We start from the raw sequence: 27937 nt of genomic DNA on the forward strand, positions 1-27937 counted from the left end.
CATGCCAGGTAACAAATATATGCTATCTCATTTAACCCTCTCACAGGCTCTTCAGATTGCCCCTATTGTAAAATTGTAGGAAAAGATATGACGGTTTTTGAAATGAGAAAGAAGAAAAGAAAGAAAGAAAGAGACAGAGAGAGAGACAAGAAAGAAAGAAAGAAAGGAAAGAAAGAAAGAAAGAAAGAAAGAAAGAAAGAAAGAAAGAAAGAAAGAAAGAAAAGAAAAGAAAGAGGAAGGAAGAAAGGAAGAAGAAAGAAAGAAAGAAAGAAAGAAAGAAAGAAAGAAAGAAAGAAAGAAAGAAAGAAAGAAAGAAAGAAAGAAAAGAAAGAAAGAGGAAGAAAGAAAGGAAGAAGAAAGAAAGAACGAAAGAAAGAAAGAAAGAAAGAAAGAAAAGAAAGAAAGAAAGAGGAAGGAAGAAAGGAAGAAAAAAGAAAGAAGGAAAGAAAGAAAGAAAGAAAGAAAGAAAGAAAGAAAAGAAAGGAAGGAAGGAAGGAGGAAAGAAAGAAGAAAGAAAAAGAAAAGAAAGAGGGAGAAAAGAAAGATTACTGGATGTCTTGAATAGTAGACTTTTCTGGGTTATCTGTACCTTTTTGTCTCTGAGCCATTTTACAACTCTATACATTGTAGAAAACTAATGATAATAAAAATGTTCTTGTCCATAAAGAAGCAAATAAATGTTGTTTGTTGGAATGCAATTGATTATCGCCCTAAGGATACTGGCCAATTTTGCAACTATTTATGGATTCATTTCAAATTTCCTATATGTGTGTATGTGTGCTCTTTTGTATTCTCCTTTGGACTAGTTTTTAACACCTTACTGGTTCCTTCATTAATTAGTGAGTTAAATAAAATCTTTTTGACACTTATTCATCTTTATATTTGTATTAAAGTGACTTCTTTACCATATTAGTCTATTCTCATGCTGCTATAAAGGACTGGCTGAGACTGGGTAATTTATGAAGGAGAGAAGTTTGATTGACTCACAGTGCTGCATGGCTGGGGAGGCCTCAGGAAAATTACAATCATGGTGGAAGGGGAAGCAAGCACGTACTTCTTCACATGGCAGCAGCAAGGAGAAATGCTGAGCAAAAGGGAGAAAAGTTCCTTATAAAACCATCAGATCGCATGAGAACTAATTGATTATCATGAGAAGAGGATGGGAGAAACTGTCCCCATGATTCAATTATCTCCACGTGGTCCCTCCCACAACATGTGGGGATTATGGGAACTACAGTCAAGATATTTGGGTGGGGACACAATTATCCTTTAACATAGATGCCAAAACTTAAAATTTAAACCAGGTGCAGTGGCTCATGCCTATACTCCCAGCTACTCAAGAAGCTGAGGCAAGAGGACTCCTTGAGCCCAGAAGTTTGAGGTCAACCTGGACAACATAGCGAGACTCCATTTAAAAGACAAACAAACAAACAAACCTTAAAGTTTAAGTACCTTGCCCAGAGTCATAGCTTGTAAAAGCTACAGACTAAGTCCCAACATCCTGTTCTTTCTGCTCTCTGCCCCATACCCAGCTTTACAGCCTTCCTTCTTATAGCTTCTGATTCGCAAGGGTTATGACTGTGTGGTCATAACTCACTAATTAGTGAAGGAACCAGTAAGGTGTTAAAAGCTAATTCAAAGGAGAATTTAAAAGAGTTTTGGTTTCCTAAGTTTTTAACTGAGGACTCAAAACCTAACCCTGCTCAGCTCAGTTATTCATGTAGAGTCCTGTATATGGACGTACTTTGAGAAGAGTGAAAGCCCCATGCATGACTAAGTGTATTGTGATAAAGGAGACCCACGGGGCTGTGGACTTGGAATTAGAAGATCTGAGGGCAAATTCTAGCCCCACCACTTAGCAGCCCTGTGACCTTCATGAAATCACTCAATCCTGTCTTGGACTCTCAGTCGCCTTTGCTGTCAAACGGGGACCCCATCTGACAGTTATGCTGCCAATATCCCAGAGATATTTTAAGGACGGAGCAAGATAATGGATGTGCAAGTGCATTATAGACTGTAGAACGCAATAGTGAGGTTAAGCATTAGTGTGATTATTACTGTTGTTAATGTCCTCACTCCAACTACTGCAGAGGGGAGGGGTAAGGAAGTTTGAATGCAGGAGCTCCTGGCCCCTCTCCCTGTGGCCTACTTCTCTGGGGACAAACCAGGGCTGCTAAGAGCAGGGGCTCCCACCTTGGACTCCCTGCCCCTCACCCTCCTCTCCACAGCCCTCAGCCAAGCCAGCAGCAGTGGTCAAGTCCACCTTCATCTGGAGGTGCTTTCCCAGTGAAACCTGGGCCAGGGATACATTTTCCCAGGTCCCGCAGACACTGCTAAGCCAGTCCAGATGTTCAATGAGAAGACCATTCACAAAACCCTCGCATCAGCTCATCCATGCTTCCCAGTTACTCACAGCTGCATGATTTCTGAGCCCTGTCCACCTGGATATTTCCCTGAGATGACTTTTCCAGGTGTGAGCTCACTCAAGCCCAGCCAGCCGGGCAGGTGTGGAGTTCCTACCCAGTGCTGGTAAGAAGAGAGGGAGGAGGCCTGGCCTCCCACCCTCACCCTCCACCAGGAGAGAGCATCACAGAACTTCAGGGGCAAAGACAGGCAGAGGTGATCAAGGCCAAAGGACTCCAGCTCCAGCTGCTAGGTATCAAAATTACCTGCAAGAGCTTTCAAAAATTCAGATTAGGCCAGGCATGGTGACTCATGTCTGTAACCCAGCACTCTGAGAGGCCGAGGTGGACGGATCACTTGAGCTCAGGAGTTCATGACCAGCTAAACCCATACGGTGAAACCCCGTCTCTACTAAAAATACAAAAATTAGTTAGGCATGGTGGCGCACGCCTGTAATTCCAGCTACTCAGGAGGCTGAGGCAGGAGAATCGCTTGAACCCAGAGGTGGAGGTTGCAGTGAGCCGAGATTGCGCCACTACACTCCAACCTGGGCGAAAGAGTAAGACTCTGTCTCAAAACAAAAACAAAAACAAACAAACAAACAAAAAACACAATCAGATTAGAGAGCCCACACCCTGTAAGTCAGAAAGTGAAATGGTGAGGCCAATAAGATTTATTTTTCAAATCTTCCCAAGGCTTCTAGTGCCCAGCAGGCTGGTTTGCAAACCAGCCTTCTAAAGCAATCTTCTTTCTATTATTAAGAAGGAGCCCATGACACAGAGGTGTTAAGTTCAAGGTCTCTTGGGTCAGCTTTTGGATCCACTGTTCCAAAGGGACAGGTTCTTAGGGGGCTGGCATTTTCTCGGAGTGAAGCAGGAGCTGCTGCAGGGGCTGAGAAAGCGGGAAGGAGCTTTTTGCTGCATTCCAGAGCAAATCTGGCTGTGAACAAACGAGAAAGAGCTTTAGTGTAAGCCGGGCTGAATGGATAATTAAACAGATAGCAAAATGGAATGCAGTTGCACACACCTCCCGGGAGCTGGCTGGGGGGAGATAATATGCTTTCCTGTCGTCAGAAGGCACAGGAGGAAAAACAACTGGGCCTGGCCGTTGGCCATTTAACAATATTGCTTTTGTAAACAAGTTGAAAAATCCAATAACTGTAAAACTTATGGCATGTCCTTAAAAGCCTGTTGCTGTTTTCCCTATAAACGGATGAGCATTTCCGACTGAAGGTGTTCTAATTAAACAGTTCGCATCCCCAGGAGCTGCGAGGTCATCCTAGGGAAGGAGGATCTGATCCCTCCTCGTGGCCTCAGGACCACAGGTGGGTGTGGCCAGCTCGGGTTGCAGCCAGGCAGCGTTTTGTTTGCTTTGTTAGTCACTGTGCTGGATTGTAGCTGAACAGCTCTCTTCCTTCCTGTTGTCTACAAGGACTCCAAAGAGCAATCCAGCACAAACTCAAAGAAACAAACTCTTACGATAGAAGCAGGGCAGTGAGTGTCCACCAAAGAGGCAGTCCTTCAGGCTGGGAAGAGAGAGAAGTCTGGATCCGTTCATCAGGAAACACTTTGGTGGTGCAAGTAACAGAAAGGTAGAAAGTCTGGTTCTAGGCCTAGAGGAGCTCACAGTCCTGATGGGAAGAGAATGCACTCACACATGCACACTCACGCACACTCTCACACATACACCTTCACACATGCACTCACACACGCTCATACATGCAGACTCAAGCACATGCTCACATATGTTCTCACACACATGCACAGGTTCACACGCTCTCACACATACTCATGCACATGCTTGCACGTGGTCACACTCACACTTAGGCACAGGCTCACACACACTCTTCCACATGCACACTCATGCACATGCTCACACGATCACACTCATGCACATGCTTCAAACTCATGCCTATGTTCACATGCTCTCACACACATGCACACTCATGCACACACTCACACATGCTTATGCACATGCATATGCTCACACACGCTCACACACAAACTCACACATTCACACACACTCACAATGCTCACACACGCATATGCTCACACATGTTCACAAACTCACACATGCACACTCATGCACACACTCGCACATGCTCACACACATGTATTTACACTCATACACATGGTCACACACTCACACATGCACACTCATGTACATGGTCACACACATGCTCACATATACACACACACAGAGTCACACACGCTCCCACTCACACATTCATGTTCACTCACACACTCATGCTCACTCACACACACACACTCACACATTCATTCATACACACACACATCCTAAAAAGGGAATCAAGGGGAAGGAGCCCAGCACTGGTAAGTGGAACAGATAGGTGGTGGTGGGCAGGGGGCAGGGCTCCAGAGCTGGGGGGTCTTTGTAAAGGAATGACAGAAACTCAGGGCTGGGTGGGATTCCAAAGGCCACTTGGTGCAAAAGTCAGCTCTCACTTTCTTCCTCCCCTTTTCTTATCTACGTGGAGCATGGCCACACTTCACAGGTAATGGGCACAGTCCTCTACAAGACTGTCCTCACTCCAGACATCAGCTGCAAGCTCACAGGTTCCCCAGGCCACCCACGCTCTAACCAGTTGGCTACAAATTTAGGGGTTCCCATGATTACCCTCAGGTTTGATCATTAGCTAGAAAGACTCACAGGACTCAGAAAGGCACTATATTTAAGATTATAATTTTTTAAATTGTAGTAACATACACATAGCACAAAATTTACCATCTTAGCCATTTTTAAGTGTCCAGTTCAGCAGTGCTAAGCACACTTGCATTGTTGTGCAACCAATCTTCGGAACGCTTGTCACTTTCCAAAACCAAAACTCTGTACCCATCAAACAACCATTCCCCATCCCTCCTTCCAGCTCCTGGCAACCACCCTGGAACAAGCAGTTTCAGTGTCTATAAATTTGACCCTCTCAGTGCCTCGTATAAGTGGAATCCTACAGCATTTGTCTTTTTGGCCATTGTAGTGTTATTATAGCAGAAGGTTACAAATCAGAGCCAACCAGAGAGAGAGACATGTACGCAAGGTATGGGTGGATTTCAAATGCAAAGCACCCACCACACACTCAGGGACACATCACCCTCTCAACTTTGAATGTGACCAACTCAGAAGACTGCTGACCAGGGCAGCTCACCCAAGCTTCAGTGTCCAGAGTTTTTACTGGAGTTTCACATACCATAATTGATGGAATCACTGCCCATATGATGGAATTCAGTCTCTAGCACACTTCCCCTCCCCAGAGGTCAGGCTGATATGCTATGACTCAAAGCCCCAGCTCTCTAATGCCATGACTGCTTTTCCTGATAGAGCTAATCCTTATCCTGAATTATCTCATTAGTGTAAATGATGGAGGGGTCCACCGTGAGTCACCTCATCAGCAGAAGCTATCAAGTGTGGTCTAAGAGGTTCACAGTGAATAGAAACAATAGGGCCCTATAAACCTCATGGGGGATCAGGGATGTTTTTCTAACAGCCCATCGGCCCTACTGCCTTGGTCGAAGGGTGACCCCCAAATATATTCCCACATCCAGGAATCTGTGAATGTGAGTTTATTTGGAACAAAAGATCTTCTCAGATGTAATTAAGTTGAGGATCATGCACGCACTCACACATATGCTCGCACACATGCACAGGCTCACATGCTCACACACACCCTTATGCACAGGCTCACCCACTCTCACACATGCAGACTCATGCACATGCTCACACATGCTCACACTCGCACACACGCACAGGCTCACATGCTCACACCATGGGAAGACAGAGACAGGAGTGATGCTGCCACAAGCCAAGATGCCTAGGGCCACCGGAAGCTGGGGGAGTGAAGGAAGGATTCTCCTCTAGAGCCTTCAGAGGGATTCCAGCCCTGCCAGCCTTGATTTGGGGCTTCTGGCCTCCAGAACCATGAGAGAATCAATTTCTGTGCTTTAAGCCACCCAGTTTGTGGCGATTTGTTACAGCAGCCACAGGAAATGAACACAGAGAGCCTAAATGATACCCCACACGTGCCATGGCCTCCCCTCAAGACAGACCAAAAGAGGGACTAAAGGGACACTGAGGCAGGCACCCAGGCAGAAGGGGCGTGAGAGGCTGGGGCAGATGGTGGCAGCGCAGCCCACAGGCTTCTCCATCTTCTCCTTGGCAAGAGAAGCCCCCGGCCTGTGTTGCAGACTCTCCTCTGCACAGCCACCCACTGTGGGAAGGGCTCCATTCTGGTTAGTGAAAGCTATTCATGGTAAACCTGCCTCCTTTGCCAGTGATGAGTTAAGGGATGGCATATGTCCTGGTCAGTGAAATGTGAGAGGAAAGATTTCCTGGTTTTTACAAAGGGGTGTTGGGGAGGAGACAGTTCCTTCTTCTCTCCTGGACCTGTCAGGGTGGATGGAGCCACAGCAGCCACGTTGTGACCATGAGGGCAGAAAGCTGGCTCACTGAGGAGGGCCGAGGGCAAAACAGGAAAGAACTTGACTCCCTGATGATGCTGTCCAGCCCCTGATTCACCAGCCCCGCCCCCCGGACTTCTTGTAGTAGAGATAATTCATTCCTTCTTTTGGGGCCTTTTGGGCCCTGGACTTCTTGTAATGATGATAATTAATTCCTTCTTTGGGGTCCTTTTGGGTCAGACTTTTCCGCTACTTGTGGCCAAAGCACCTTTACTCAATGGTTTTCAAACATTTTCAACCAAATCTCATTGTGCAAATATTTTACCTTGGAATCCAGGTCCATACAGAGAACTGAAACAAATAATTCACAAAAAAGTATATACAACACATTCGGATATTTTGTATCTATTTTTTTTTTCCTTTTTTTAGTTACTGGTCACAACCTAGCATTTGTTGATTGATTTCATGATCCACAAGTAGTCATGACACACAACTTGAAAAGCACAATCTGGAAAAAAAACCAGAAATATTTGCCAGTGAGAGAGAGAAGTAAGTTGCCCCAGTGCAGGCAAAATCATACAGATCCTGCCCCAGACACTGAGATGGTGTTTTCGGGCACTGGTTAGGCACAAAGAAAGACAAAAGTAGAGAGGGACACAGGGGGTGAGTCAGAGAAACAGGGAGACGGAGATGGAGGAAGAGCCCTGCTTAGCCGGAGCTGCACACCCACAGATGCTGACATGGTCCCCCAAGAAGGGCAGAGTGGAAGGCAGGCAGAATCAAGTGGAAAACACAGAAACCCAGGGTTGGGAAGGAAAAGACAACGAGATACAGGAAATTAAAAGTGAAATGCAGAGACAGAAGAGCAAGCAGGCTGGAAAAGTGGAGATTCTAAGGCCAAGACCCAAAGGAGACACATCCCATTCTAAGCCGGAGCATGAGGGGCCAGTGCATGGGCCAGAGTCTTAGTGACCAGAGTCCAGCTGCAGGACTGGGCTCAGCCACTGATGAGCCTGTGGCCTTGGTCAAGTCACTTCACCTTTCAGCCTCTGCTTCCTTCTCTGGGACACCCAGCTAGCAGTCCCTCCTTCGCACGAGTGTGGAGAAAGTCAGGCTGCAATGCGAGCCCCAGGACTTGACAGCCTGTAAAGGATGGATGGATGTCCGTCAGGAAGGGCGGTCCACACAGACCCCTGCCCTTGGCCGGACAGAGAGTCTTTCGCTGCCACCCACCCACGGCGTCCCCAGTGTCCCTCTCCCGACCGTCCCCTCCCCCGCTTCTCTGCCCAAAGGAGGGAAACCCATTTCCCTGGGAACAGCTGTGTTTCCTCAACAAACAAATGTTCCCTTAAAACGTTTCTGAGGAAGAGCGGATGGTAATGAGCGAACATCTGGCCGAGCGGCACACTTTCGTTTTTGGCAGCTCCGGAGCCCGCCAAGTGACTATTCCCTAATGTTCACCACATCCCAGCCCCTGCTATTCCCAATCAGGCTTGTACCACTACGCCTCAATTAAGAGCAGATGTGGGGCTGAGTGAACGAGGAGGAAAAAACACCCTTCCCCAGCATCCCTCTGCGCTGCTCAAAATCCAGGGAAGTGGTCTGAGAACTCACAGCGCCTCCAGCTTCTGTCTTTCTAATTCATCCATCCATCCATCTGTCCATCTGTCTGTCCGTCCATCCATCCATCCAGCTTCCCCTGCCGTGGCCTTTGGAGATACAGATCTGAACGTAAGATCCTTGCCCCGTCTCCTAGATAGACATTCTTCTTCCCTATAATACAGGCATTGGCACACAGGCTCTATGAAGGGCCAGATAAAAAAATATCTGGCTTTGCAGGCCACATGGTCTTTGTCACAACTCTTCAACTCCACTGTTGCAGTGTGAAAGCAGCCATGGACAATATATAAATGAATTGGCATAGCTGTGCTCCAATAAAGCCTTATTTACCAAAATGGTGGCAGGCCGGATTTAGCCCATGGATCATCATCTGCGGACCCCTGCTATATGACAATATCTGAAGTTGAGGTAGTCACATCTTGGGGTATCTGCTTTAACTGTCCCTCACCCACTGCACTTCATGAGCCCTACTATCTCTTCCCCACCCTACTCTGGTGGACTCAGTTGATTGACCCACACTGGGAAGACACAGGTGGTGATACCCAATCCAAGCTGGGCTACTCAGAGTCTTTCCCCAGGCTTAGGAATTGGACCAAGTGGGTCAGTTGGGTCTGCAGCTGATTTACACTGGGAACCGAGGGACTGCCATCTTCTTCCTGCCTCCTAGACAGAGATGCAGAGAAAAGTGGGCTGTAGACAGTGCAAAACTGCTTTGGTCTGAATATTTGCCTGTCCCCTAAATTCATGTGTTGAAACCCTCACCTGCAAAGTGATGGTATTAGGAGGTGGGGCCTGTGGCTAGATCATGAGGGTGGAGCCTTCATAAATTGGATTAGTGCCCTTATAAAAGAGACCCCAGAGAGACTCTTGCCCCTTTCATCATGTGAGGACACAGTGAGAAGGCACCATCTCTGAATCAGAAAGCAGGCCATCACCAGATACTGAATCTGCTAGCAGCTTGGTCTTGGACTTCCCAGCCTCCAGAACCATGAGGAATAGCTCTCTGTTGCTTATAAGCTCCCCGGTTTATGGTATTTTGTTAGAGCAGCCCTATGGTTCTAAGACAGGAATGAAATAACCCATGTGGAAAGAGGCTGCCTGGCATCCTAATGCCCTTTCAGACTGTCCCATCCTGTCCTGAGCCCTGCCTAGGTTCTGGCCCTGTGTTCCCCAAAGCCCTCTGGATCCTCCTTGAAGAGTCTACTTTTCTGTTTATACTGGCTTAGGTTGGTGCTTGCTTCAATTAACCAAGCAAGGCATTCTGAACCACTTTCTGCCTCTGCACTCCATTCATACAATTAATTGGCTTTTGTGCCAGGACTTGCCCTGCAGTAGATACCTATGCAACTAAGATATGTCCTTGCCCTCCAGCAGCAAATAGGTAACAAAATAGGGAAGATGGACATCCATGTTCCTCACTCTTGCACAACCCACAATGTACTGATAAGGAGTGCATAAACCGCCAAGGAGGAAGGGGTATGGATTAGGAGGTGAAGGAAATCTGAGAGTCTTGGCAGAGGAGGGACCATCTGTAGGCCTTGGAGAGTGAGTTGACTTTGGGCAGAAAAATGAAGGGGAGAAGGTGGTGCTTGAGTATAGAGAAACATTTTCCAAATTAGGTTCATAGAACACTAATCCCAGGAGGGGTTTTGTGGTATCCATCTTCCCCTTCTTTCTTACCCATAGACTTCTGATTCCATCCAACTGATAATGTGCTCCTTAGAAATACTCGCATTCCCAGGCTCCTTTGCAGCTAGAGTGATCATGTGACATACTTTTGGCTAATGAGATGTAAGCAGAAGTTAGCTGGAGGATGATTCCAGGATATAAAGGTTCAAACTCACCTTTGCACCTTGCCTTCTCCTTCTTCCTGCCTGGAATGTAGCTGTGGTGCCTGAAAGGGCTGAGACCATTTTGCAACCATCAGGATGAAGGCTACATGTTAAGGAAGGCAGAGCAGGAAACTGGAAGGAGTCTGGGTTCCCAGTGCCATGTCTGAGCCACCACATCAGCCCTGGACTGCTTATTTCTGTACAGGTTCCTGGCCACTACTGAGGGAGGTGATTCTTTTATTTGCAACTCAACAAAATCATTTCTAACAAATGCAATGTTTAATGATAAAAGAGTTCTAAGGACCAAATCAGTTTGTGTATATGAATTTCCACTGTCAGAGAGTCATAAAATAGGTTATTACAGGTTCTGAGAAACCTTAACGTGAAGATCACTGTCTAACCCAATGTTTCCCAAAATATTTGTTCACCAACACCTCCACTGCCGGGATGCCAATGGGCATCCCATGGAACACACTTCAGGAAACAAGCTATAGAGGAAGGAGTATGGGCTTCTGAGTCAAGAAAAATCTGGGTTGTAATGCTGCATGGCTTCAGGCATCTCACATAACCTCTCTGAGCCTGAGGTTCCTACTACATAAAATGAGGGAGGGACATTACAGTTCACAAGTAATCCAGGTAAAGGACTTGGCACTGTCTGTGGCTCCCAGTCAGTCGTCAACGATTCTCATTAGCTGCTAGGATCATGTTTTGGAAGGAACATAGCATCAGAGACAGAAGACCCTGGTTTGAGTGATGGTTTGCCGCTTTCTTTCTCCGTGACCTTGGGCCAGTGACTGCACTTCTCCGAACCTCCGTGTTCTGAATGGCAGAGGAGGAATTATAATGTCTACTTGGGCCAGAGGAGATATGTGGAAAAGCCTGGCCCAGGGAGGACATTCCTCCAGCGCGGGAGCCCAGAACTCTGCCACCAGACCCTGCCTCCAGTCCCTGAAGGCCAGCCCTCTGCCCCAAAAAGCCTACAACATTTGGCTTTTGCATTTTCATTTGTAAGGCGTCTGCCTCGCCTCCCCTGCCCACTTGTCTATCTTCCCTCAGGGATCGCTACTGAACCCTTCTGGGAGCTCCCCAGTGCTGAGCCTCCACTTCAGCCAGCTCTGTCTCCTCATCAGTCTGCAGCGCCCAGTGCAGCGCCCAGTGCAGCCTCCCAGCCTTGGCTCAGGCCAGGGTCCCCTCCAGCCCTCCCAGGCAGCCACATCACGAGGCTCAAACAAAAGCACAGGTGCGTGGCCTGAAGACCCAAACTGCATCTTCACGCTGTGTGTGAGGCCTTGGGGAAATGGCTTCCCCTCTGAGCCTCAGTTTTCTCCTCTATAAAAGGAAGCGGTTGCAACATATGGAATTGAAAATGAAGATGATGAGACTTCCTTCACAGAGTTGTGAGGAAGATTAAATGAAGAGAAAAGCATATCTGTACGTGCATTGATGACAACATGCAATATTCATTGGTTACTATTATTTACATTTTATTTTCTCAGCCGTACTTTTGAGGCCTTTCATTCTTCTTAGTTCCCCTCTCGCCTCTTCAGAGTGAGTTTGACTTTTTATTTGACATGTGCTGAGTGTTAACTGTGTGCTGGGTACCCTGTTTGTATCATCTTATTTCATCTGCCCCCACATTCTCTGAGGTAAATCCTCTTTTTATTCCTATGCTCCAGTTAAGGAAACAAGCTCGGAGAGGCTAAGTCATTGGCTTGGGTCAGAGGATATATATATAGCAGATCTGAGGCTCAAATCCAGGTATTCTGATGTTAAGGCTTATGCTTCTCACTACAGCACTATCCTGCTTCCCTCCTGGCTGTCAAAACCTGTCTATCAATCCTGACCCCAGGTGAATGAGGCCGATATTAACTTGCTCATCTGTCTCAGGAACAGATCTCATGCCTTATTAGTCATTGACATGTTAGTGTGAACTGAAACCTACTTTCTGAAGTTCTTTTCTGACTCGTCTCAGGCAGAGGTCCCTGCTGCCTCCTTTGTGCCCCCAAAGCTCGTCTAATTCCCCAGCATAGCCTTGCCACGCTGCATTGCAATGGTACCTGTCTGTCCCTCTGAACTGAATTTGTGGATTGGTCAAGGATTATATGTATTCATCTCAGTGTCCCCAGTGACCAACACAGCACCCGCCACTGAGCAGACACCCAATTAAATCTGATGAATGAACAAATGAAGCGAGTTAATCATACCTCCTAATGAAAGCCGTATGCATAAATGAATCTTGAGGCAGTTTTCATTTTAGTGAAATGACAGTGATAGGTACTTAGAGTCGGGGCTGGTCCTACCAGGAAGGGACTATAAATTAGGGAGCCCCAAAGTTCCCTTCTATTCCCAGAAATGCTCCCTCACCTCATTGCCGCTCACTGTTCGAGCTTTCCTTTCACTGTGGGCAGATTTTCCTTCCCCTGGAAAGCCCTCTCCCTTCCTTTAAACTTCTGTTCAAGTCCCACCTCCTTCCAGAAGTCCTCCACCCAAATCCTGATCCATCCCCCTTGCCTCTGAACTCCTGGGTTCGACTGCAGCTCATTTTGCAGCCAGACACTAACAGAAACCAACCATGTATTAAACAGGGAACACATCAAAAGGCTCTTGAGCAGTGCTCAGGGCTGATGTGAAGGTGGGAGACTCAAGCATAGGAAATGAACAGGGGTGAGGGAAGCCAGGCGTTCCATCCCCAGCTGGACCCACACTGCAGGGATTACCTGGTGAGGTGGCCACCACTGGCCTTGGGCCTTGCTGCGAGGATGAGCACAGAACTGCCTTACTTCTTCTCATCACTCACTTACAAGCCACCTCCAGCTTGGAAGAAGCAAAGGGGCCAAGCTTAGATCAGATGCCCGCGTCCTCGGCACAGCAAAGTGGGGCTCTGCTCCGTCCCCGGCCACACACCAGGGTGTGTTCCACAAATGCAGCAAGGGCTCGGGACCACGGGAGTCCACCCCTCTGGCTGCCCAGCCTTCACGCCCATCCCTCTCCTGTTCTTATGATTTGCCAAGGCGTGAGTAATGACCACATGCAAGAGGTTTTTAGGAAGCAAACTCAGCAAGGCTTGCAGATGAATTGGATATGGGATGAGGGGAAGTACTAAAGCCGCCTCCTGGGTTTCTGGCCTGCAGAGCTAAGGGGATGGAGACGTCATCACAGAGGTGGGACCACTCAAAGGGGACTTGGTGTTGGAAACAGGTCAATAGCTCACTCTCCATACACCCGCTCCAAAGCTCCCAGGCTCACCTCTTCACCCAGAGCAGTTTATCCTGGCTCTGCTCCATGCTGTCCTTTGGCCACACCACTTTACCAGGCCGGTATTTCCCATTTATGTTCCCTCTTCCTCAGCAAGCTCTCTCTAGCCTCAGCCATTAGTGCTTTTTCTTTCTTTAGCAATACATAGCCTGTAATCCCAGCACTTTGGGAGGCCAGGGCAGGCAGATCACTTGAGTCCAGGAGTTCAAGACCAGCATGGGCAACCTGGCGAAACTCCATCTCTACAATAACAACAACAAAAAATTATCCAGGCATGGTGGCATGAACCTATAGTCCCAGCTACTTGGTGAGGCTGAAGTAGGAGGATCGCTTGAGCCTGGGAGGTCAAGGCTGCAGTGAGCCAAGATCGCATCACTGCATTCCAGCCTGGGTGACAGAGCGAGACCATGTCCCAAACAAACAAGCAAACAAAAAACAATACATGTAGGCCGGGCACAGTGGCTCACACCTGTAATTCCAGAGCTTTGGGAGGCTGAGGTGGAAGGATTGCTTGAAGTCAGGGGTTGGAGGCTGCAGTGAGTTGCAATCGTGCCACTGCACTCCAGCCTGGGCAACAGAGTGATACCCTGTCTCAAAAAAAGAAAAAAAAAAAAAAAAAAAAGGCTGGGCGCAGTGGCTCAAGCCTGTAATCCCAGCACTTTGGAAGGCCCAGGCGGGTGGATCACGAGGTCAAGAGTTCGAGAGCAGCCTGGACAGCATGGTGAAACCCCGTCTCTACTGAAAATACAAAAATTAGCTGGGAGTGGTGGTGTGTGCCTGTAATCCCAGCTACCCGGGAGGCTGAGGAAGAAGAATCACTTGAACCCAGGAGGTGGAGGTTGCAGTAAGCTGAGATTGTGCCACTGCACTCCAGCCTGGGCGACAGAGCAAGACTCTGTCTCGGGGGGGAAAAAAGTCCCACATTGTACTTCATTGCGTGTCTACCATGCACCTGGCACTGTGCTGGGGGCTGAACTCACCTCCCACACATCCTGCCTATGGGCTGGGGAGGCAGGGGCGAGCTTGCTCATCACAGGCAGAAACTCAGGTCCAAAGCTTAGAAAGAAACTCACCCAAAGGTTTACAGCCGCCCCACAGCAGGGGCTGGACTCAGACTAGCATCTTTGTCCCTTGTCCCAGCACAGCCCACCCCATTTGGGGCTGCCTCTCTACAGTCGCTGGGAAGAGAAACTTTTTCTAATTGGCTAATTCTGTGGGGAAAGTTGAGGGGGTGTTTGGGGGCAGGTAGGGATTGGCATGAGAGAGGGGTGATGGAGTTTGGCTTCATTCTGGGATCCCCAGGCCAGGCTTCCTTCTGGTGGTGCTTCCCTGCAGGAAGAGAAGGCGTGGGGCCACTTGCACAGAACCCTCTGTGAAAGCAACTGCCCAGGCTACCAGAGCCTGCTCTGGAGGGAGGCGCCTGAACCCCCAGCAGGGCCAGCTCCGCGGGGCAGGGAAAGGGCCCTGTTCTCCCTCTCTCGTCCCCACATCTTAATGCCAGAGCAGGGGCCATAGGGAGAAAAGAGGGACTCTGTAACCTGTACAGCACTGAGGGCCCCTTAGGATGGTCAGAGAGGAGAGGGAAGATGGGGAGAGGAAACCAGAAAGGGATGGAAAAGGCTCCCCACCTCTCTGTCCTGTCTCCCTCCCCTCCATCTTCTTTCCCTTTAAAATGTAGGAGCCCAGGGCCCCCTGCAAGGCCGCAGTGCTGAGCCACACTACCTGGCTCCAGGCTGCGGCAGGGGGTCCTGGTCTGTGTCCATGTCCAGTGGGTGTCAGGGGCAGGGGCCACTGCCAAGCCGTCTTCCCAACTGCAGCTTCCCCCAGAGCCCCCAGCTGCCCTGAGAGGCCTGACGGTTCCCTCAGGACACTGAGGAGCCTGAAGACGCAGCTGCTACCTTGATACGAAGCTCTCCCAGCCCACAGCGTCACCACGCGTTCTCCGTAAGTTATGTTTTAACATAAGACCTTCTATTTGGACTCAGCGATGTGTGCTGAGCACAAAGCAGCTGCCAGGCTCCCTGAACACACGCGTTTGTGGAGTCTCCCAAGGAGGCCAGGGCTGGCGAAGGATCTTCTCTTACAAAGGAGGACTCGGCACCCGGAGTGGCGAGGCCAGGCCCTAGGGGCACTGTGCTGGGCCAGGGTGTCACTTGGCACCTTTGCTCTCCCCTGAGGTTCAGAACTGCTTTTCCCAGAACCCTCTTCTCTGTAGGGTTCAAGTTGGCAAGATTTGCAAGGTGGAAATGAAGTGTAGGGCTTGGGGCCAGGCCAGGGACAGGCACAGAGGTGTCCCGGGGCCCTGGCTTGTCCCTGCCTAGCCCCCAAAGAGCTCCTGTTTCTGACTGCTGACCCTGACGCCCATCAGCGACCCCCAGGCCACCACCAGGTGCTTCTCCAGGGTCGCGGTCTTCCAGGCCTCCTCACGAACTCTCCCTCCACAGCTCCAAAGGCCAGGGCCTGAAACCCAAAGAGGTCCAGGGAATGAGCACCCTACGACGGTGCAGGCAGGTTGTAGGGCGTAGTGGCCACAACACAGACAGACAAATCCCAGCCCCATCGCTTACCTGCCTGTAAGAGCTCAGCGGGGTCATGGCTCCCCATGGAGCCTCAGTTTCCCCGTCTGAAAAATGAGGGTAATCGTCTCTATCTACAGAGTGGATGTGAGGGTTCGAGATCATGTCCTAAAGCACCTGGCCATGGAAGGCGCCCCACTCAGTGGCACACTTCACAATGACCTCCTGTCCTAGAAACACTCATATTACCTGTTTTCTAGAACATATGCCCTTTGCACAGGAATGTACATTTAAAAAATAATAATGAGAAAAAATGAAACTTGAACTCCAAGTCTCTGCTGCACCCCTAGCCCAGCTCCCTGACAGCCTGGTCCCTCTCAGAGGAACCCACTGAGTTCCTGCAGCTCGTCTGAAACCTTCTTCACACTTGGGTCTAAGAAACGTCCCAGTCCTTCAGTTTTCTAAATCTAGCTCATCTGTATCCCCATGCCTTCCATATCCCCTTTACAAGGGCCAGTTTCTTTCTTCTTCTTCTTCTTTTTTTTTTTTTTTTTTTTTTTTTTTGGAGACGGGTCTCTCTCTGTCGCCCAGGCTGGAGTGCGGTGGCACGATCCTGGCTCACTGCAACCTCCGCCTCCCAGGTTCAAGCGATTCTCCTGCCTCAGCCTCCGGAGTAGCTGGGATTACAGACACCCGCCACCACGCCCGGCTAATTTTTGTATTTTCAGTAGAGGTGGGATTTCACCATGTTGGTCAGGCTGATCTCGAACTCCTGACCTCAAGTGATTTGCCTGCCTCAGCCTCCCAAAGTGCTAGGATTACAGGTGTGAGCCACCACGCCTGACCCACAAGGGCCAATTTCTAGAGCATTTCTGCAGCACTCTATATCTCCACCCCTTCTTCAATCCTACAAGAGGCTGTGCATGGACTTGGTGTCCCAGGACACGGGGTAGGGCCGGGCCCACAGCCCAGGCTGTGACACTGACGTGGATGCTGCCCTTTCCTCTGCAAATGTCTGCTGCAGGACCTGTTCTTTGTCCTCTGGCCCCTGCTTCATGGAGCCAGCTACTGAGATGTTCCACTCTGCTGGCTGTGCACAGAGCCACCAAAGACCCCTGTCCAGTCCCCTGACCCCCAACACCAGCCCAACAAGGGCCTGCCTGCACTGGGGAGCAGGCACAGGACCCCATCTCAGGAACTCACAGCCTCCTCATCTCCTCTCTCAGCAGAATATCCAGAGCTACCATCTTCTTCCAGGTACCTTGTCACCCTCTCCCTGATCCTGAAGGCACCCTATCCTCCCAGGCCTGCCCCCACCCCAGGAAAACCAGATCCATCCCAGGATGACCAAATCTGGTGGCAGCCCCCAAAACACACAAACACTGTAATCCTTGTTCACCCCTCACTCACCTCTGCCCCACCCTAACACTCAAAGCCTTGGATCCCCCTTTCCAGAAAGAGGGACTGAGATGCTGCTTCATTTTCCTCCATCACAAAACTAAACTATGATCTTAAATATCCTTTTCAACAATTCACTTTGTAACCTACACACTCAGGCCCCTGGGGCCCAGCTGCCTGCCCAGGATGCTGGAATTCCAGAGAAAGAGCTGCTGCCCTGCTAGCTGGCCACCAAATGCCCAGCCCCCAGAGGTGGATATAACTCCCCTCGCAGACGGGACTCACTCTGTGATTTGTCAGTGGCGGCACTAACATGAGTTTGCATTCATTGCTCTGACAAGGGTCATGTCCAGAGTGGAATGGGTGGGAATAAACCATTGAAAAATCCATTAGGAAGTGAGTCCACAGGTGGCAGGGTGACTGTGTGATTTATCATTCACCCGGGATATCATCTATACTTGGTAGGGGGACCAGATGATGTATTTTCCAAACAGAGACACTTGTGAGCGAGAACGAGGGGTCAGTAGTAATCACGCCGGGCTGCAGATGTAAATCAGGCTTTCCTCAGGCGGCTTGGACATGTAGTCACCCATTAACTGGAAACTGGGACCCATTTTTTTTCCTCTCATTAGCTCCCATGAAAGTCTGGGCAAGTTTCATGGTTTCCAATGTAGAAATGAAGAAACTGAAGTTACGAGCAGGGAGGTGATGTGCCCAAGGCTGGGCAGAGGTTAGGAGCCCTCCCGCTGGGCTCTGTCCTCTGCAGCCCTTGTGACTGGCCCTGTCCCTCATCACACTGGCTCACAGCTTACTTCATGTCCAGAGAACCTACCAGGGCAGTTCTCAGCGGCAGGGCCAGAAAGGGATTCTGGAACTCTGGAGGTTGAAGACACAGGTATCTTTTTGATCAGGTGAGGAGAAACCCTGGCCAGAGACAAGGGGTTGGATGAGATGACCTCTGAGGACATCTACAGCTGTAGAGGAGGAACCGAGTGTCAAACCCCACTTGGGGCAGCGTGCTGCATTGTGCCTTAACAAGCACAAGAGGGCGTCCTCGCACCAACAAAGAAACATGTCTTGACACGCTCTCCCAAAGCTAAAGCAAAGGCCCTTTCACTTTTTGTTACGTTAAGTTTTAATTATTTTTCATTTTGAAACAATGTCATACATGCAAAAAAGTTGCAAGTACAGTACAAGTCATTCTCCCCCAGCCCCCAACCATTAATAGTAACTTGCTGAAATCACTCCCCAGGTTCACCAAATTCTTTTCTTTTCTTTTTTTTTTTAGATGGAGTCTTGCTCTGTCACCTAGGCTGGAGTGCAATGGCACGGTCCCTGCTCACTGCAACCTCTGCCTCCTGGGTTCAAGTAATTCTCCTGCCTCAGCCTCCCGAGTAGCTGGGATTACAGGTGCACACCACCATGCCTGGCTAATTTTTGTATTTTTAGTAGAGACGAGGTTTTGGTCTCGAACTCCTGACCCCAAAGTGCTGGGATTACAGGCGTGAGCCACCATGCCTGGCCACCAAATACTTTAGTGCCTGTTTCCTGTAAACAAAGTCATCTTCTAACTAACCTTGCTGTAGCCATCAAAATCAGCAAGTAAACAGTGAAACATCACTGCCACGTAATCTCCAGCCACTGCACTGTTTTGCCATTTTCCCCATGATGTTCTTTGTAGCAAAGAATGCAGGTCAGAATCATGCTTCTTGTAGTTGTCAAGTCCCCAGTCGGCTTCCGTTTACAACAGCTCCTTGGCATTTCCTCGGCATTCCCACCACCGCACTATTGTGGGAAGTCCCTCAGTTTGGGATTGTCTAATGTTTCTCACGGCTAGATTCAGGTCCTGCATCTCTGGCGGGAATTCCACAGGGCGGTTCTGTGACGCTGTGTCCTTGCTGCAGTCCACAGGCGGGGCAGGGTTTCCATCTGTTCCATTCCTGTTGATGTCCATTCTGATCACTCGATGAGGGTGGCATCTGCCAGACTTCTCCCTGCGACTTATTCTTTTGCTCTTTGTAATTGGTATGTATTTTTGTGGGAGGCCCTTTGATGCCATGTAACTGTCCTGTTCAATTTACTCCTTTATTTATTCATGTGACTATGGACTCATGGTTTCTTATTTTACTCAATGGATTATAGCCTGTTACCGACATTACATATTTTGGTGCTACCAATGGGAACCCCTTTGGGGTGGTGTCTGTGCCCTTTTGACATGTCCCCATCATTCCGTGAGCACTTCCTTGCTTTCTGGCCCCACAAGATGCTCCACATTCATCTTGCACTTTCTCTGCCCCAGTTCTGAATCAGCCATTTCTCCAGGGAGTCCTGGTCTACAAGGCATTTCAGAGATCTTCAAGGGAAGCTCAGACCTAGACGCCGAAGTATCCAGAGAGGCGCCTGTGGGACCTCTGCACTTGCTGCCCAGGGCTACCTCAGGACTCCGCTCCTTGTATTCTGGTGCAGTGCCCCTTGGCTGCCCCGGCAATGACTCACCCAGGCCCAGTGGCAGCTCGTGCTGCAGCTCTGAAAGGCACAGTAATCCTTGGAAGCAACCACATCATGCTGACTCTACAGACATAGGAAGTGCATGAGCTGTGGGGCCATAGTGGCCTCCATCTAGATTTCAGAAGATGTCATGTGATAACCTGAGGGCCTAGATAGAAACCTGCCACGGGGGCAGAGCTGCCACAGCTGCCACAGAAAGTCCCACTGGTGCAATGCCTCCTGGAGCCATGAGGGTGGAACAACTCCTGAGACCCCAGAATGATGGCGCTACCAGTGTGCACCACATTCCCAGGAAGGATGCAGGCACAAGACTCCAATCCATAGAGCCGCATTGTAGGCTGAGCCCAGCAAAGCATAGGAGTGGAGCTGCCCAACCCTACTCCAGTATGCTCAGAAGGTGGGACATGGAGTCCCAGATTATTTTCCACTTTAAGATCTAACATGAGCCCTGTTGGGTTGTGGACTTATTTGGGACCAGATACCTCTCTTTTCTTGCCTATTTCTCCCTTTTGGAATGGGAATGTCCAGCCTATGTCTATCCTACCATCGTATTTTCAAAGCACATAACTTGTCTAATCTCATACGCTCACAGCTGGAGAAGAACTTGTTTCAGGATTCATCATGTCTTGAGTCTTACCCGTATCTGATTTAGATGAGACTTTGGACTTTTGGGGCCATTGTGATGGAATGAATTTTGTATGTGAGGACATGAATTTTGGAGGCCAGGAGCAGAATTATATGGTTAATCCCCAATGCAACGGCGTTAAGAGGTGAGACCCTTAAGAGGTGATGCGGCCATGAGGGCTCTGTTGTCGTGAATGGATTAGTATTGTTATCATGGGATTGGGTTTATTATCATAGGAGCAGTATCCTCATCAAAATGAGCTCAGCCCCCTTCCTTCTCTTTCTTGAGTGCTCTCTCACCCATGTGCTGCCTCCTGCCATATAATATCAAGGCAAGAAACCCCTGACCAGATGCACACCCTTGATTTTAGATCTCCCAGCTTCCAGAACCATGAGTCAAATAAATTTTTATTCATTATGAATTACCCAGTCTCAGGTATTCTGTTAAAGCAATAAAACATGGACTCAGACACTGGACCACCCCAGACCCCCCCTTCCAAGAGCACACCCACATTATGCTGCTCCACCTAATGGACCATTGAAAGGAAGAGAGAAAGTGAAAAGGAAGAGCTATTTTTATAATTTTTTCATAGGATCCCATTCTTGTTTCATGATTATAATCTCATCTGTTAAATTAAGTGTATCTTAAAGGTATCTTCTCACATATTTTAAGTTTGACCTACAGATTTCTCTGTTCATAGTAAACTGCAGCCTAATTGGATGTGTAAACAGACTATAACCTACTCTTATGCCAATCACCAAGTTTTGGCCAATTAAAGATGGCCAACTGTTCAAACCATGTTTATATAAGGCAAATGCCAAGCTGAAACCAATCCAACTGTTTCTGTATCTCACTTCCGTTTGTGTATCACTTTCCTTTTTCTGTCCATAAATCTTCTTTGACCAAAAGACGATGCTGGAGTCTCTCTAAACCTATTCTGGTTCCAGGGCTGCCTGATTCATGAATTGTTCCTTGCTCAGTTGACCTCTGTTAAGTTTAATTTGTTGAAGATTTTTCTCATAGCACATCTCATATATTTCTGGAGTAATGACAAGTATTCTTTGTTTATTTTGCAATTTCTTCCCTTGCAGAGTCTTACTCCCAAATTGCTTTTTTGTTTGTTTGGTAGATACACAGCGATCTTCCATGTGAGAGGCTCTCTTCAGCTGCCTGTGAATCTCTGGCTGTGGGCTCATGTGTGGTGATGAGGAACGAGTCAGCTAGCTAGAAGTGAGTTGTCAACTGCAGGTGCCCCTGTAAGGAGGTCTGCCAGGTCACTTAGTTGGGGAGCCCCTAATGTCAGCATCCCCGTCTTTTTGAGGTGCTCAGTTTCTTCAGGAAGGACTATTCCAGTCTCCTGACTGAAAGGAGAAGCCTGGCTGCCAGGGCTTGGGTAGAGATTAGGGGTGGAGGGCTAGGACGCAGGTGGTGTCAGCACCAACACGATACACTCACTTAATTCTCCAGCAGGTGATATGGGACCTCTGCTCTCAACTTTTGCTGGTACCCATCTGTCAAGAGACCCTCGTATATTACCCCTTCAAGAAAATAACCTCCAATCTTTGCGGGGAGTGAGAGAGCTAGCTGTAGACATCAAATTATTTAGAGGTAGAGAGAGAATCTGAGGTCTGTCTTTTTCTTAAACAGACTTTCAGTCAGTTCCCTTATTTAGCCCCTCTTCATTTCCACTTCCAGAGGCATCTGGAGCCTCCAGTTTCTGGACCTTCTAAAAATTCTGAATGTAAGCCTGGTTGACTCTTGCTTTTCCCACTACTGGGTAAGTATTCAATTTTCTTGGGTTTCATATACAGTGGCCCATCTGCTTTCCATCTTCCAATATTTTGTTGCTGTTGTTTCTTCTGCTTCCTAATCTTTACAGATATACAGATATATTTTAAGCCACTATTTACTGTTTTTCTAGTGAGTTCTGAGAGGCAGCAAAAGTAGATGTGGTTGTCCAATCATCTACTTTTCTAGTCCTAAGGACAGACTGACTCTTCTAAAATTTTTTTTCCTTTTATTTTTACTTGACACATAATAACTGTATATATCTATGGGATACAGAATATTTCAACACATATATCCAATGTGTAATGATCAAATCAGAGTAATTAGCATATGTATCACTTTAAACATTTAGTCTTTCTTTGTGTTGTGAACATTCAAAATCCTCTCTTCTAGTTTTTTGAAAATATACCCTAAATTATTGTTAACTGTATTCACCCTACAGTGCTACAGAACCCTAGAAGGTATTCCTCTCTAGTAGTTGTAACTTCATATCCATTAACCAACCTCTCCTCTACTGTTCCCAGCCTCTAGTAACCACAATTCTACTCTCGACTTCTACCAGCTCATTTTTAAACTCCCACATATGAATGAGAAGTTGCAGTATTTATTTTTCCATGCATGACTTATTTCACATAATGTAATGTCCTCCAGGTTAATCCATGCTGCGGCAACGGACAGGATTCCATTCTTTTGTAGTTCAATATATTCCACTGTGTGCACTACATTTATCCATGTATCTGTCTATGGACATTTAGGTTGATCCCGTATCTTTGCTATGGCGAAAAGTGCTTCAATCCAATAAACATGAGGATGCAGATATCTCTTCAATATACTGATTTATTTTCCTTTGGATAAATGCCCACTAGTGAGATTGCTGGATCATATGGTAGTTCTATTCGTAGGTTTTTGAGGAAGCTCCATACTGTTCTCCATTGTGGCTTTACTAATTTACATTCCCACCAACAGTGTGTAACAGTTCCCTTTTCTCCACATCCTTGCCCGTATTCATTATTTTTGGTCTTTTTTTAGCATGATAGTCATTCTAACTTGCTGAGGTAGTATCTCATCGTGGTTTTGATTTACATTTCCCGGAGGATTAGTGATGCTGAGCATATTTTCATATACTTCTTGGCCATTCGCCTATCTTCTTTTGAGAAATATCTATGCAGGTTCTCTGATCATTTTAAAATCAGATTGTTTTTTGCCGTTGTATTGTTTGAGTGCCTTGTGTATTCGGTATATGAGTCCCTTATTGGATGAATAGTTTGCAAATGTTTTCTCCCATTCTACAGGTTGTCTCTTCACTGTGGATTATTTCCTTTGCTCTACAGAAGCTTTTTTGTTGGATATAGTCCCTCTTGTCAATTTTTGTTTTTGTTGCCTGTGCTTTTGAAATCTTACTCATACAATCTCTGCCTGGACCAATGTCCTAAAGCATTTCTTCCATGTTTTATTCTAGTAGTTTTGTGGTTGCAGGTCTTACATCTAAGTCTTTAATCCATTTTGATTTGATTTTTGTGTATGGTGAGGTAAGGGCCTAGTTTCCTTCTCCTGCATATGGCTATCCAGTTTTCCCAGCACCATTTCTTGAAGAGGGTGTTCTTTCCCCAGTGTGTGTTCTTGGTGCCTTTCAGACTGACTTTTTGATTGCCATTTGTGTTCATCCCAGCTCCTCAGCTGGACTGTGAGGCTTTGACTAGACATCTGAGAGAAACTTGGTACCTCTTTGTTGAACAGAGGTGTCCTTTCTACAAAGGATTTGGCCAAGAAGGGTCCTCCCAGCTCAGTGCCACCTCCTCCAGGAAGGCTTCCCTGACCACCCTACCTGGAAACACTTTCTCATTTAATCATTCCTTTAACATGCCACAAATTAAAGCGGCCCTAGCCAGGACATCCATCCCAAAGGCCTGCTGACCTCATCCTGTCCCTGGAGACCCTATAACCATCCCCAGGCTGCTCCTGAGCCCTGGGCAGCCTTCTTCAGGGTCAGGATGGTACCAAAGAATGGGCTCAGGTTTGGGGCAACCATGACTGCATTAGCTCCCAGCGTGGCTACTCCCTTGTGTGCCCCTGGGCAGGCTTCCAACTGCCATGCCCACAAATATAAGATGGGAATAATTAATGCTGTTCTTCCCCTGCTCCTGTTCCCCAGTGTTTCTCAGCACCTGAGTGATTGCATGAGACTCATTTTGGCCAATGGCTTTTAAGCAAAAATGATGTATGTCATTTCTGGGCTGGCTCGTGTCATCACTGATGCAAGGCCCGCCAAGCCTTTTCTCTGCCATGGGGACCAGCCGTGTTTCTGATGGTAGCTGCTCTGCCAGTCTGGGTTGCAGAGTCAGAACAAAGAGGACATGGAACAGAAGTCCCTACCAGCCTTCAAAAGTCATAAGTGAGAGACAAACCTGGTAGAGGCCATGGCAATGAGAGGTTGCTGGAGGATAACTTAGCTTCCTTCACTGACACACCTCGTGGAGCTGTAAGGAGTCAGTGGCGGCCTATGTGAACCCGCACAGGGCTCTGCCTGGCACTACACGGGTATTTAAGAAATGGGATCTTTTTGGTGGCTCCAGGAGACCTGAGAGGCAGAGACTGTGTGACTCAGGCAGATGTTCCACATCCAGACACAAGAGTCAAAGGTCACCGAGGGGTTCCACAGGGGCCCCTCAGGGACAAATAAATACACACTTATTCTGCTCCCAGCTCCAGGCTGGGCTCAATCAATGGGTACTGTGCAACTGCCTCTCCGAGGAAGAGAGACTCTCACTGAGTCGGTTGATGGGCAGGGGAAAGGCGTGTGACGGGAAGAGAGGGTATGTGACGGCACAGGGGAGTTTATGGGGACTGCAGGCTTGCCCCATCCCCACAGCAGAAGGGCAGTGGCAGAGACCTGGCTGAGTGGCGGTCCCCTTTCTGGCTTTTCAACACTTGACTGGAGCTCTCAGACAGGGTGTCCCCCCCACTCCCTCACCCAACATACTGAGCACAGGCACCTGAAATTAGGCCCAGCTTCACCGTTAACTGGCACTTTGACCCTGGGCCTCAATTTCCTCTTCTGTAAAATGAGGATCATGCACACGCTTGCCCTGTGTACCTCACAGGAGCCCTGTGAGACTCAAATATGAAAATGGGTATGACAGAACTTTCAAAACACAGCAGTTCTTTGAGAATGCAAGTTGATTTCAGAGAGTTAAATCTTACACTTCCCACGGAGCTGAGCAGAGCAGATCATTTTATCCCCATTTCAGAGATAAGGAAACAGAAGCACAGAGGTTAGGTGACTTGCTGAAGGTCCCATAGCCGGTGGGTGGCAGAGTTGGGGTCACGATCTGGGTCCTGTGAGTCTGAATCTAGTCTCTGCTTCAGCAAGTCATCTCCCTACAAAAACCCCCATGGAAAGAAAATCCCTGTGGATCCGAGCCCACTGGAAAGGTCTTCCCCAGCCCTCAGGATCCACTGTTCTGGAAGCAGGTAAGGAGACACGACCCACAGGTATGGATAGGAGTCCTGCCTGTGGCTAACCTGATGCCGTGGTGTTCAGGGGACAGAGTGAAGCCCATGGTGGCCCGAAGGCTGGAGTTGAACAATATGGGGCAGAAACAGCTCACTGGCTGCACCTTCTCACAGTGTCAGACTCTTTCTGATCATGAAAGTGGCCTTGCCCTCAATTCCATGTGCCGAGGAGCTGGGTGACTCACGGAGCCCTCAATCTGCAGTTGTTAAAATATGTCAGGCCTCCATCTGCTCCCCAGTCTCAGCCCCTGGGCAGCCACCTGTGACTACACCTTCCTTAGTCAACAACCAAGTCAATATACTGGGGACATTTGGTGGGTAAAAGGTGTTGAGGATGTTGGGGGGCTGTGTGCTTTTTCTGGCACCAGGATCAAGGCGGCTACCACAGGCATGCATCATTGTGGGAACAACCCCTCCTACTTAGGCAGCCTTGCTAGCCTTTAAACATTTTTGTACACATGATCTTGTTGATCCCTGCAAGTACTTTATAAGCTGGGGAAGACAGAAATATTCACCCTGGGGCGCAGAGAGGCTTACCCGGGCAGAGACAACAAACAGGTGGAGCTCAAGCCATTCCGCAATTCCTTTGCTAGTGGCAGACATCATTAATCCATCATGCCACTCCTTCCAGTTCATCTGGGATGAGGCCTCAGAACAGCTCAATAGAACCCTTCAGGCAGCCACTACCAATCGATTAAGGATTGCCTAGGTGTAGTAGACGTCAACCACCTAATCAGCTGGGTGACCTTGGGCAATTCTTACTGGTCTTCCCAATGGAAAAACAGGAAGATGGACTAGAAGTCCTCTGTTTCTGTGGGATGGCCTGTTGGTAAGTCCTGTCTCATCCTTCTTTGCTCCTTTCCACACAGTGGTAGCTCAGTATCTTGTTACCTCTTGCATGGGACCCCTTGGTGATCTCCTTTCTGGGCTCTAGTGCATTGTGGAAACCGTTGCCTGTTTACCCTTCCTAACATTGTCTGCTCAAGAACTTCCACAGGGAGGGGAACATCACGTACTGGGGCCTGTCACAGGCCTGTCAAGGGGAGGGAGAGCATTAGGACAAATAGCTAATGCATGAGGGGCTTAAAACCTAGATGACGGGTTGATGGGTACAGCAAACCACCATGGCACATGCATGCCTATGTAACAAACCTGCAAGTTCTGCGCATGTATCCCAGAACTTAAAGTTAAATAAATAAATACATAAAAGAACCTCCAAAGGCTCTCCATGCCCTTCCCAAGAGAGTCCCACTGCAGAGTGGCCATGCTCTGGCCTTTCTCTTCATCTCCAAACTCAATGCCAAGACTCCTCTTTACCCATCTCGGCTTTCAGCCAAAGGGCACGTCCATTTGTTCCTGTGTGTGGCCCACACTATCCCCATCCCACCCTGGGCCTTTGCCCATGCTGTTCCCTGTGCCTGGGGGTGCCTGCTCTCACCACCATTCCTCGTATCTGCTTCTTAAAACCTCCTCCGTCTTAAAGGTCATCTTAGTCAATGCTACCACCTGCTTGACAACTTCATGAATTCTCCATAACAGGGGGTGCCCACTCCTTCCTCTGAAATATTAGTGCTTTTTTTTTTCTCTTTCCACCTGCCTGTTCCTGCCCCTCCCTCAACCTTCTGACTTACTCACCTAGGAAACTCCAGGTGACTCACAGCCAGCACTCTGGGCAACAAACAGGAGACTTGCCTTCCTTTCCAGTAGCAGCCATGATGGAGGCATTTCCCGAGACCTACTATGCACAAGATGCCAGGGTGGTGGGGAGGAGCATCTGGCAGGGGCTCTTGGCAGCCACTGGAGTTCTTTCTTCCTAGGGTGGGATGCAGCCATCAGAGGGGCGGCTTTAGTTCTGAAGGGAGATGGGCTTTGCAATGTCTGCACTTCTAAGGGGTATGAAGAGAGGGAAGAGAAAGACTGAGGCCAATGAGGGAACACAGCTCCTTTCTTCTCTCTAGAAAGCCCATGTCTCCCTCCTCCCCAGGATCCCTCACTAACCCTGCACTCTTACAGAGAACTTGCTGGAGAGAGTGAGGACCCAGACTCTGCCTTAACCATAGTAACAAA

General features: G+C 48.4%; 1 long non-coding RNA gene across 1 annotated transcript; it reads right to left on the bottom strand.

Moving 5' to 3' along the window:
* Positions 1-3052: 3052 nt before the first annotated feature.
* On the bottom strand, positions 3053-27681 carry LOC119628062 (uncharacterized). Its single transcript, XR_005244355.1, has 3 exons — positions 27506-27681; positions 13514-13764; positions 3053-3342 (listed from the first exon to the last, which is right to left on the bottom strand). It is a non-coding gene; the product is annotated as an uncharacterized lncRNA (long non-coding RNA).
* Positions 27682-27937: the final 256 nt, after the last annotated feature.

Source organism: Chlorocebus sabaeus, chromosome 26 (assembly GCF_047675955.1).
Source record: "Chlorocebus sabaeus isolate Y175 chromosome 26, mChlSab1.0.hap1, whole genome shotgun sequence".
NCBI lineage: Eukaryota > Metazoa > Chordata > Mammalia > Primates > Cercopithecidae > Chlorocebus > Chlorocebus sabaeus.